An 11617-nucleotide genomic window follows, 5' to 3' on the forward strand; every position below is an offset into this window, starting at 1 on the left:
AATTCCCCATCGCGGATTTCACCTATCGCGGCCAGGTCTGGAACGTAACACCAGCGATAGGTGAGGGACTACTGTATATCCATTGTAAGATAAAATACAGGAAATAGTATAAGGGCAGACTAGATGGACCATGAGGTCTTTTTCTGCCGTCAATCTTCTATGTTTTTATGTTTCTATAAAGGGCTTAAAATAAATAAGAATGGAAAAGTCAGTTTACAAAGAAAAAAATCAGACAATGGAATAATAGATTTCAGCACTTTTAGAAATTATCGGTTATAAGAAATGTATGCTTGGAATTAGAAATGGTTAGAAATGGTTTAACAACAAACTGTCATAAATTAGGGTAGAAAACTACAAGCACATAAGGTAAGGATTTTAATAAAGTCATTTGCAGAGGACTGGGAAATAATGTATTTGTCTTATTAAAAATATATTTACCAAAGTATTCCTGCAACCTACAATAGCAACATAGAACCAGAATTATTTTATTCCTGCAAGATGCATACCCCAAACCTATAGAATGGAATGGAATGGAATAGAATAGAATAGAACAGAACAGAATAGAATAGAACAGAACAGAACAGAATAGAATGGAATTCTTTATTGGCCAAGTGTGATTAGACACACAAAGAATTTGTCATTGGTACATATTCAATTCAATTCAATTTATTAGATTTGTATGTCAAGAATCATGAAGTACAACACTTAATGATTGTCATAGGGTACAAATAAGCAATCAGGAAACAATCAATATTAATATAAATTGTAAGGATACAAGCTACAAGTTACAGTCATAAGTGGAAGGAGATGGGTGATAGTCAGCCTCACTCTCTCTACAAACACACACACATACACACAAAAACGCACACACACATATGAAAAATCTATCTGCTACTTAGCTTTGGGAATTCAGTCCGGTTTTCTTTGATGCTTTTATTCATTTCATATCTTAATAAATATTGCCTCCTTGGATTAAGCTTTATCTTTATTCTAGTATTCATTATGCCATTATTCATTATAATGGAATTCATTATTCATTATTACAGACAAGAATCCGAAATTTCTTTGTGGAAAGTTTTTGGCTGTGTGGAAACCAGTCTAAAATTACACCAAAAGGTTGTAGCATGGATAGGATCACACTTCCATGGAAATTTAATTTTAATCTAGAGTCCAGTGATAAAGCAGATTATTTGAGATATGCACAGGGGGACATAGGACATAGAATCCCAGCGACCAGTTAGGTCTCACAGAGTTGGCCTTCTCCGGGTCCCGTCAACTAAGCAATGTCGTTTGGCGGGACACAGGAGAAGAGCCTTCTCTGTGGCAGCCCCGACCCTTTGGAACCAACTCCCCCCAGAGATCAGAGTTGCCCCCACCCTCCTTGCCTTTCGTAAGCTCCTTAAAACCCACCTCTGTCGTCAGGCATGGGGGAATTTAGACTTTCCCTTCCGCCTAGGCTTATAAAATTTATGCATGGTATGTCTGTATGTATGATTGGTTTCTTAAATTGGGGTTTTTAAATTAACTTAAATATTAGATTTGTTTACATTGTCTTATTATTGTTGTTAGCCGCCCTGAGTCTACGGAGAGGGGCTGCATACAAATCTGATGAATAAATAAATAATAAATAAATCATCCACAGGAAGTCATGTTGGCAAGAATTACTACAGAATCGAATTCTTATTATATGTGTGTGAAGAATATGACACACCCCAAACGAACCTTTTTTTAAAATCACCCCTAGATACTGTTGGGTGCACAAATAAATATATGTGCACGTGAAACAGGAAAAAAAAGTGAGCTGACGTAGAAATGATACTGGTAACAAAACTAAAGACAAAATAGATTTGCCTAGCCCTCAATCTTGCTAAATTCTTTCCCTTCTGTCTCCCGCTCTATCCTTCCTCCTAATATGTAGCTTGTCTTGGTTGAGTCCTCTGACACTTCAATTTCTCATGAGATTATATCTATTATGCATGTGTTTGTGTTGGTTTTGTTTGAGGATTTTCTTAGTTTTAGGAAGCTAAGCCATTAATCTGCCTCTTCTTTTTTTTTTTTGCTAAGAGGAATGCTTCTGTATCTTTGTCATGAAACGGTGAAGAGGTGATTTATCACATTTGCTCTTTGAAGCACTCGTACTCAGCCCTGCCCTTGTTCTGTGGTCCATTAACTTGAATAAACTGTGACACACCTTCCTGATACAAAGAGGCCTAGTTGCCCTCACCCACTATTATAGATATGACTGTTTAATAATCATGCCTGCAGGTGCCAGATTAGGCTTTCTCATTTGGTCACTAACTATAAAAAGTAGGAAGAGTCCTTCCACGAGCTATCACTCTTGACTAGACCTGGGATAGCCGCAATGGAGAGCTGGGCACTAAGACCTAAGCATTTCTTATGGATTATATTGCCCTTTTGCCTTCACTTGACAGGTAAGGGCTTTTGCCTTCCATTCATCAAGTCAATTTAGAGAGCAGGTCCTTTGCTTTATCCCTCCTATGGATAAAGAGTTAAAGTTCCTTGGGGAGAAATGGAAACCAAGGATGGGAGATGGCAAAAACCTTCTCCATCTTCCTCCATCCTCTCAATGGAGGTTTGATCTCAAAGATAATTATAGAATAGAATTCTTTATTGGCCAAGCATGATTTGGCCAAGCAAGGAATTTGTCTTTGGTGCATATGCTCTCAGTGTACATAAAAGAAAAGATACATTTGTCAAGAACCATAAGGTACAACATTAGAATAGAATAGAATGGAATGGAATGGAATGGAATGGAATGGAAAGGAATGGAATGGAATGGAATGGAATGGAAAGGAATGGAATGGAATGGAATGGAATAGGAATAGAATAGACCTATTCTCAAAAGCACCTGAGGGCAAGACAAGAAATAACAAATGGAAGCTTATTGAGCAGAGAAGCAACCTAGAAGGGGCGTACATAAGTGCACTAGTGTGCCTTTCATCCCCTGTCCAATTGTCTTTCCTTTATCTCATATATCATATATATTTTCTTCCTTTCATATATTTTTTTTTATTTATTTATTCATTTGTCCAATACACAAATACATAGGAAGAAAAATAGACATGTGGTAATATATATAAGGGTAAAAGTGAATTTAGAGGAGAGGATATATGAAAGGAAGAGAATATATATGATAGGTGAAAGAAAGGAAAGACAATTGGACAGGGGATGAAAGGCACACCAGTGCACTTATGTACGCCCCTTACTGGCCTCTTAGGAACCTGGAGAGGACAATCGTGGAGAGTCTAAGGGAGAAATGTTGGGGGTTAGGGGTTGACACAATTGAGTCCAGCAATGAGTTCCACGCTTCAATAACTCGATTGTTGAAATCATATTTTTACAGTCAAGTTTGGAGCGGTTCGTATTAAGTTTGAATCTGTTGCGTGCTCTTGTGTTGTTGCGGTTGAAGCTGAAGTAGTCATTGACCGGTAGGACGTTGCAGCATATGATCTTGTGGGCAATACTCAAATCGTGTTTTAGGCGCTGTAGTAATATATCTTCTCCTCTATTTTCACATTTATCTTTATATATATTACCTCATGTCTATTCTCTTCCTATGTATTTGTGTATTGGACAAATGAATAAATAAATAAAAATAAATAGAACTAGGAAGAGATTTCCTGACAGTGAGAATAATTAATCTGGCTTGCCTTCAGAAGCTGTGCATGCATTACTGGCGGTTTTAAAGAAGAGATTAGACATCTATTTGTTTTTTAATGGCATAAGGTCTCCCGCTTGAGCGGAGGTTTGGACTAGAAGATCTCCAAATCCCTTCCTACTCTGTCATTTTATATTCTGTTCCATCTTCCCAACCTTACCCTGAAAGACAATTATTGTAAGTAGATGCAGTTGAATGTAATTGGGAGTCCCAATGTGTAGAAGACCTCATCTCGGCTATGAATGGAATTGTACACTGCTGAAAAAAAATAAAGGGAACACTTAAAAAGCAGAATATAACTTCAAGTAAATCAAACTTCTGTGAAATCAAACTGTCCACTTAGCAAGTAATACCGATTGACAGTCAATTTCACATGTTGTTGTGCAAATGGAATAGTTGTGCAAATAAAATATTCAATGAGAATATTTCATTCGTTCAGATCTAGGATGTGTTATTTGAGTGTTCCCTTTATTTTTTTTTGAGCAGTAAATTTAGCCCATCTTTGTTACACTAATTCTTTAGAATGGCCTGTTGAACACGGGAAATTTGGAAGTAGAAAATGGCTAGGCAGCCTCTCAACAATTTTAGTTCAAAAGTCCTCTTGTATCTATTGTGGTTAGCTCTGGCCCAGCTCCTGCCCCAAGGACTATGGATGTGGGGGAGACATCCCCATGCTGCAGGCCTGTTTTGCCCCTGGTGGAATCTGCTGATGAAGGCTCCTCTGACCAAGAAGACATGAGTGACAGGGAGGAGGAGAGTGTAGCAGACAGCTCAGAAGGAGATCAATTATCTAGCTCCTCCTTGGATTCAGAACAAGAGTTAATGATACAGCCACACATGCGGAGAGCGATGCATAGGCAGCAACAACTGAGAGATTATCAAAGAAAATGAGGCCACCTGTGGTTGGGTGGGGCTGTGGTAATTAGTGAGGCTGCTATAAAGAGCAGCCTGTGGGTTTGGCCACTGTGGAGGATTATCTGATCCTTGTGTTTCGTGCCAGCCTTGCTGACTTTGACCTTTGTGTGCTGATTTTTTCCCTGCTTTGAAACTAAACCAGAGCAAAGAGTGTTTCACTTTGTGAAAGAAGAAGGACTGTGAATTGCCTCACAGCTGCAAGATAAGTATCACAGAGCTGATACGGGACTTGTACAAATTACCAGTTTGTTTGGAGACGAGTGCTCTTTGCTATACAAAAAGAGGGCTAAGTTTAAGTGAATTTTCATTATAAAGAACATTGTTTTGACTTTTCAAACGTGTGTGTGTCTGAAATTTGTACCTGTGAATTTTCGGGAGGAGTGTACCAGAGAGCCCGACAGAACAGTATCACTCTCAAATTCAGCTATGCAACTTTTCCATCATGACCCACTGTAAATATTTTGATTTTATAGATCCCCGAATTTCCAGTTTGGTTGGGGATGTGAGGAACTGGAGAGCCTTCTAATAAATGGGGATGGGGCAGAATTTTGATTGTGACTGTCCAAGGACTGTTCTGAGGCTAAACATCATAATTTAAAAGTCTATACTAGAATAATTGTGTGCTTGGCATAATATGAATGTAAAAACACTATTTATATTGTGTTATACTAACCACTGGGGCTGCAAAGTACGCAAACCAACTCCTTTAATATTAGGCCTGTTGTGATGCCTGCGCCTTCTGAACAATACTGCAGCTTATTTCTAAATGTTTCTATTTTCTCCATATTCAGGCTCATCTCCTACCACTCCACTAGGAAGTCCTGAGACAAATTCATCAAGCAAGACCTTCAGCACATCTTTCAGTTCCCGCACCGGCTCATTATTTCCCACCAACCCAATCTCCAGCGGCCCAACAGCTACTGACCTCAACTCTATCAAAACAAACATCCCAACTCCAGGAGTTTCCTCTGGTGTATCTTCCCTCCCTGGTTCAATCGGCCCAGTTTCCTTCAATCCTAGTGTCCCCAGCTCAGCATTGCCCAACCATCCCAGCTTGACCAATTCGCTACCCTTGAACCCAGGTTCCACCAACTTCCAAACCAACATCCCAACTACAGGGATTTCCTCTGGCGTATCTGTCAACCCTGGTTCAATCGGCCCAATTTCCTCCAATCCCAGCATCCCCAGTACCATATTACCCATCCATCCCGGCTTGACCAATTCGCTACCCTTGAACCCAGGTTCTACCAACTTCCAAACAAGCATTCCAACCTCAGGGTTTTTTCCTGGTGTATCTTCCAACTCTGGTCCCACTATCTCAGGCTCATCCTCTTACCAAGGTAGCATTTCTACAAGCAACGCTCCAGTGAATGTTTTCCCCACTCCTCCCACGTTACCTGGCTACCCTTCCCAAAGTTCACCTGGCTCAAGCGCCACCATATCTCCTTTGCCTGGGCCTAGCTCCAGCATTACCAACTCACCTGGCTCTACTGGGTCCTCAGGTTCAGGACCCACAGGATCCACCTCTAACAGCACAGGTAGGCATATTTCTTTCTTTTTTCTTTTTTGTTATAAAAATGTAATCTTTATTGAGGATAAGTAGGGAAGGGATACATAAAACAAAAGGATTGTACAAGTACCAATACAAATGCATATGTATTTTGCTTTTTAAATATTTTTTATTAATTTTCCACTATTAAATAAGAAAACACAATAGTAAGTACAGAAGAAAATCAAAGAAAAGTAGTATATACAGATATTAGCGTTATATTAGCATTAAAGTCACTATATTTATATTATATTAATTATACACCAGACTATAAATTGTCTCAGGTATATAAATTAGTACATGCTTTTTTCCATAACAAATTAATTTCATATATAATTCAATGATTTATCATGCAGGCTATATTGCCCCTCACCACTACCAAATTATAAAGTCTAGATTTTATTTATTACATACTTCAAATTATTTTAAAAAGTAAAAATAATTTTAAGTATATGGTTGTACATCAGAATACATATTAATACAGTATATATTTACTAAACTCAGAAACCTTTTCTCTTCCCCATAGTTTCTGTCAAACCTGAGAATGAAACTGGTCTCACCTATTGGATTATTATTCTGATTTGTGTAGTCTGCGTTGGAACACTTCTTTTAATGCTTGGCCTCAGTTTCGTGGTAAGAAATGGGAGATTTGGGGAAATCCTGTTCCCCCCTGGGAAGGGGACACAATTGGGTATGAAGGAGGTTTGGGGAGAGGAGGAGAGGAGATGAAGAGGAGAACAGGCGAATAGGAGAAATATAGTAATTGACCTATTTTATTTTATTTATTTTATTTATTTATTTATTTATTTTGTCCAATACACAATAATACACAATAATACACAATGAAGGTTGTAGAGGATATAATAGAGAAGAAATATGAGATAGGAGAGCAATAGGTCAGGGGACGGAAGGCACTCTAGTGCGTTTATGTACACCCCTTACTGACCTCTTAGGAATCTGGAGAGGTCAACCATGGATAGTCTAAGGGTAAAATGTTGGGGGTTAGGGGATGATACTACGGAGTCCAGTAATTAGTTCCACGCTTCAACAACCCGATTACTAAAGTCATATTTTTTACAATCAAGTTTGGAGAGGTTAATGTTAAGCTTGAATCTGTTGTGTGCTCTTGTGTTGTTGTGGCTGAAGCTGAAGTAGTCTTTGACATGCAGGAGATTGCAACATATGATCTTGTGGGCAATACTTAGATCATGTTTAAGGCGTCGTAGTTCTAAACTTTCAAGACCCAGGATTGTAAGTCTAGTTTTGTAGGGTATTCTGTTTCGAGTGGAGGAATGAAGGGCTCTTCTTGTGAAGTATCTTTGAACATTTTCAAAGGTGTTAATGTTTGAGATGCGATATGGGTTCCAAACAGATGAGCTATGGAAAGCATCTTCAGATTTATCTGTATCCGTAATCTCCCCAGGATCAATTTATCCTGCTTTTCCACCAGGAGGATCAATATATATAAGAAACTAAGACAGAAACCGACCTTGTTTGCAGAAGAGCTGTGACTGATATATGGATTGTATATGCTGTCGTTTCTGTTTTACCCTTAAACTCGCTCACATCTTGTTTCCTTCTATTCTCTCCTGTAGCTTTATTATTGTGTACGACAAGGCAACACCAATCCTGTCTGCTTCCCTGTATATGAGACCCACAACATTCCCCAAATCTATCAGAGTTCCTCTCAATGAAGGAAACGATCCTTACATCAAGTTACAATAAGCTTCTTGAAACCATTCCTGATCTTCTTGTGAACTTCCTCTTCTTCAGGATGGAACTGCTTCTTTTGGGTGACAACCATAGAATAGCATTAGAGCATTATAGTATTATAGCATTTAGACTTATATACTGCTTCATTGTGCTTTTACAGCTCTCTCTAAGCGATTTACGGCATATTACCCCGAACAATCTGGGTCCTCATTTTACTCACCTCGGAAGGATGGAAGGTCTGAATCAACCTTGAGCTGTTGGTGAGATTTGAACAGTGCTGAACTACAGCTAGCAGTTAGCTGAAGTAGTCTGCAATGCTGCACTCTAACCACTGTGCCACACCGGCTCATAGTGAAGATAGTTGTGGATTCATATACAGTGGTACCTTTACTTATGAACTTAATTCGTTCCGTGACCAGGTTCTTAAGTAGAAAATTTGTAAGAAGAAGCCATTTTTCCCATAGGAATCAATGTAAAAGCAAACAATGCATGTGATTGGGGAAACCACAGGCCCTGTTTCCTCTGAGGAGATTCCTAGAGAGGCCCCACCAAGGCTTCTCCCCATTTTTTCCGGCCCTGTTTCCTCCCAGGAGATTCCTAGAGAGGCCCAACGGAGGCTTCTCCCTGCCTTTTCCTGTTACAGTTTTGGACACTTGGGTTTGTAAGTGGAAAATGGTTCTTGAGAAGAGGCAAAAAAAATATTGAACACCCGGTTATTATCTAGAAAAGTTCGTAAGTAGAGGTGTTCTTAGGTAGAGGTACCACTGTATTCCAATTAATATATTCTGTTTTGGTTCCCTCTGTTGTTTAAAACCAATGAAGGCAATTAGGACCATGCACTGTGTGATCAGCATAAACTCAAAGAGGTTGTGGACATAGGAAGATACCAATTGAGAACTTGGGACACTGTATTTCAAATCCTTTTGATGTTCTCAAATATTTTCGCCATTGTTTACCATTTTATACTTGATGTTCTTGCCATACCTGGGACATCCCAGAGAAATGAGAGGTTAATAGTGCAATTATGTATTTGTTTACTCATAATAAATTTTTTAAAAATGTATTTTGGGAATGCATTCCTTCCTAAATAGGTACAAATTGTAAGTACTTTGTAGGAAAGTTATATGTAAACTCTGGTCTATGCACTTTTTGAATTACCAAAGTTGAGCAATACAGTGAAGAAAGTTATCACCCACCCGTCTTAGAAGAATGAAATATTCTAGAAAATATTAAAAAGGCAGAATATTATACCTCCCCACATGAGAAAAGGAGAAATGTCCTCGTGGAAAGAGCCCCCATCTTTGTTAGTAACCCCAGAAAGATTGGTTCCAACCTATCCACAAGACAAAAGGTTGGGCCATCTTATCTACAGCTTCAGCTCCAGGATGATAGGATTAGCTCTCACTCAAGATCCAAACCAAGACAAAGCCATTAAGCCATAAGAGGACTTGCCCAATACCCTTTCAGGACCCAAGCCTCTTCATTACATCACCCAGTACAGTACAACAAAGCTTATCTCAGACAAACTCCTAGGATTTGCACATATCCAGGGGTGGGCTACTGCCCGGATGGGGGGGGGGAACGCAGTGGGGTACAGAAAATGGAGCCCTACCCCAGAGCACCCAATTTGCATTTAAAGATGTTGAAAGAAAATACAGAGCATCCTGCATAAGCCACGTCCATAGTGTGGTAGTAAAAAATTTGGTAGCCCTTCACTGCACATGACCCCTACAGTAATCAATAGGATATATGCCCTTGCCTTAGGAACAGGAAGCTCAAGTTCAAAGCCCAAGAGATAGTATAAATAACAGTCACTCTCATGTGTTCAGCTGTACAAAGACCATGTGCTCGGACCATGTGCTTCATTATTATTATTATTATTATTATTATTATTATTATTATTATATATTAGATTTGTATGCCGCCCCTCTCCGAAGACTCGGGGCGGCAAACAACAATATAAAAAGACAATGTAAACAAATCTAACATTAAAAACAATCTTAAAAACCCCAATTTAAAAAACCACTCATACATACAAGCATACCATATATAAATTCTATAAACCTAGGAGGAAGAGAAATTTCAATTCCCCCATGCCTGACGACAGAGGTGGGTTTTAAGGAGCTTGCGAAAGGCAAGGAGAGTGGGGGCAACTCCGATATCATAACCAACACTTTGAATTGTGACCAGAAATTGATCGGCAACCAATGCAGACTGTTGGTGTAACATGGGCATACCTTGGGAAGCCCATGATTGCTCTCGCAGCTGCATTCTGCATGATCTGAAGTTTCCGAACACTTTTCAAAGGTAGCCCCATGTAGAGAGCATTACAGTAGTCGAACCTCGAGGTGATGAGGGCATGAGTGACTGTGAGCAATGAGTCCCAGTCCAGATAGGGCCGCAACTGGTACACCAGGCGAACCTGGGCAAACGCCCCCCTCGCCACAGCTGAAAGGTGGTTCTCTAATGTGAGCTGTGGATCAAGGAGGACGCCCAAGTTGCAGACCCTCTCTGAGGGGGGACAATAATCCCCCCCCAGGGTTATGGACGGACAGATGGAATTGCCCTTGAGAGGCAGAACCCACTGCCACTCTGTCTTATCCAGGTTGAGTTTGAGTCTGTTGACACCCATCCAGACCCCAACAGCCTCCAGGCACTGGCACATCACTTCCGCTGCTTCGTTGACTGTGCCTAATAGTTCTGCTCCATTAAACCATCCTTCCAATTAGCCTTCATATTTCCAGTATCTTTCTCTCTGCTTGGAACTGAAGCCAGATGGACATGTAAATGTTCTCCAACACATGTAAATGTGCTCTGACCCAGTAGCACATTCATTGCAAGTTTATTTGGCATTCTCCCTATTGTGAATAAACCTTCTTTCTTAGTCTTGGAATTTTTCTGATCAGGGCAGAAACGTGAAATTTTCTTCTCCAGCATGCAACATTTCTATCTCTCTTGTCTTAGTCGACTATACAGAGGAGAGTGATGTGTATTACTATTAGTCCTCATTGTGTGCAACTAGCACCCTTGAGTATTATGCAGCCTAAAAAGATTCCTTTCCCTGCTGTGATACAATGATGATGGATACTGATTTCCCAGAATGACAGCTAAATGTTGAATGGGTTGTAAGCTGCCCTTATAAGGTTGATTGATTGATTGATTGATTGATTGATTGATTCATTGATTCATTCATTCATTCATTCATTCATTCATTCATTCATTCATTTATTTATTTATTTATTTATTTATTTATTTATTTATTAGATTTGTATGCCGCCCCTCTTGGGGTGGCTAACAACAGTAAAAAGACAATATTAACAAATCTAATATTAAAAGTAATGTAAAAACCCCAATTTAAGAAACCAATCATACATACAGACATACCATGAATAAATTTTATAAGCCTAGGGGGAAGAGAGTATCTCAGTTCCCCCATGCCTGATGACAGAGGTGGGTTTTAAGGAGCTTACGAAAGGCAAGGAGTGTGGGGGAAACTCTGATACCTGGGGGGAGTTGGCTCCAGAGGGTCGGGGCCACCACAGAGAAGGCTCTTCCCCTGGGTCCCGCCAAACGACTTTATTTAGTCAACGGGACCCGGAGAAGGCCAACTCTGTGGGACCTAACTGGTCGCTGGGATTCGTGCGGCAGAAAACGGTCCTGGAGGTATTCTGGTCCGATGCCTTGAAGGGCTTTGATTTCCAATTTTTTTATTATTTTTCATAAAACAGACATACAGACGTACAAACATTAAACATAAAATG

This window comes from Erythrolamprus reginae, chromosome 2 (assembly GCF_031021105.1).
Source record: "Erythrolamprus reginae isolate rEryReg1 chromosome 2, rEryReg1.hap1, whole genome shotgun sequence".
In the NCBI taxonomy this organism is placed as follows: Eukaryota; Metazoa; Chordata; class Lepidosauria; order Squamata; family Dipsadidae; genus Erythrolamprus; species Erythrolamprus reginae.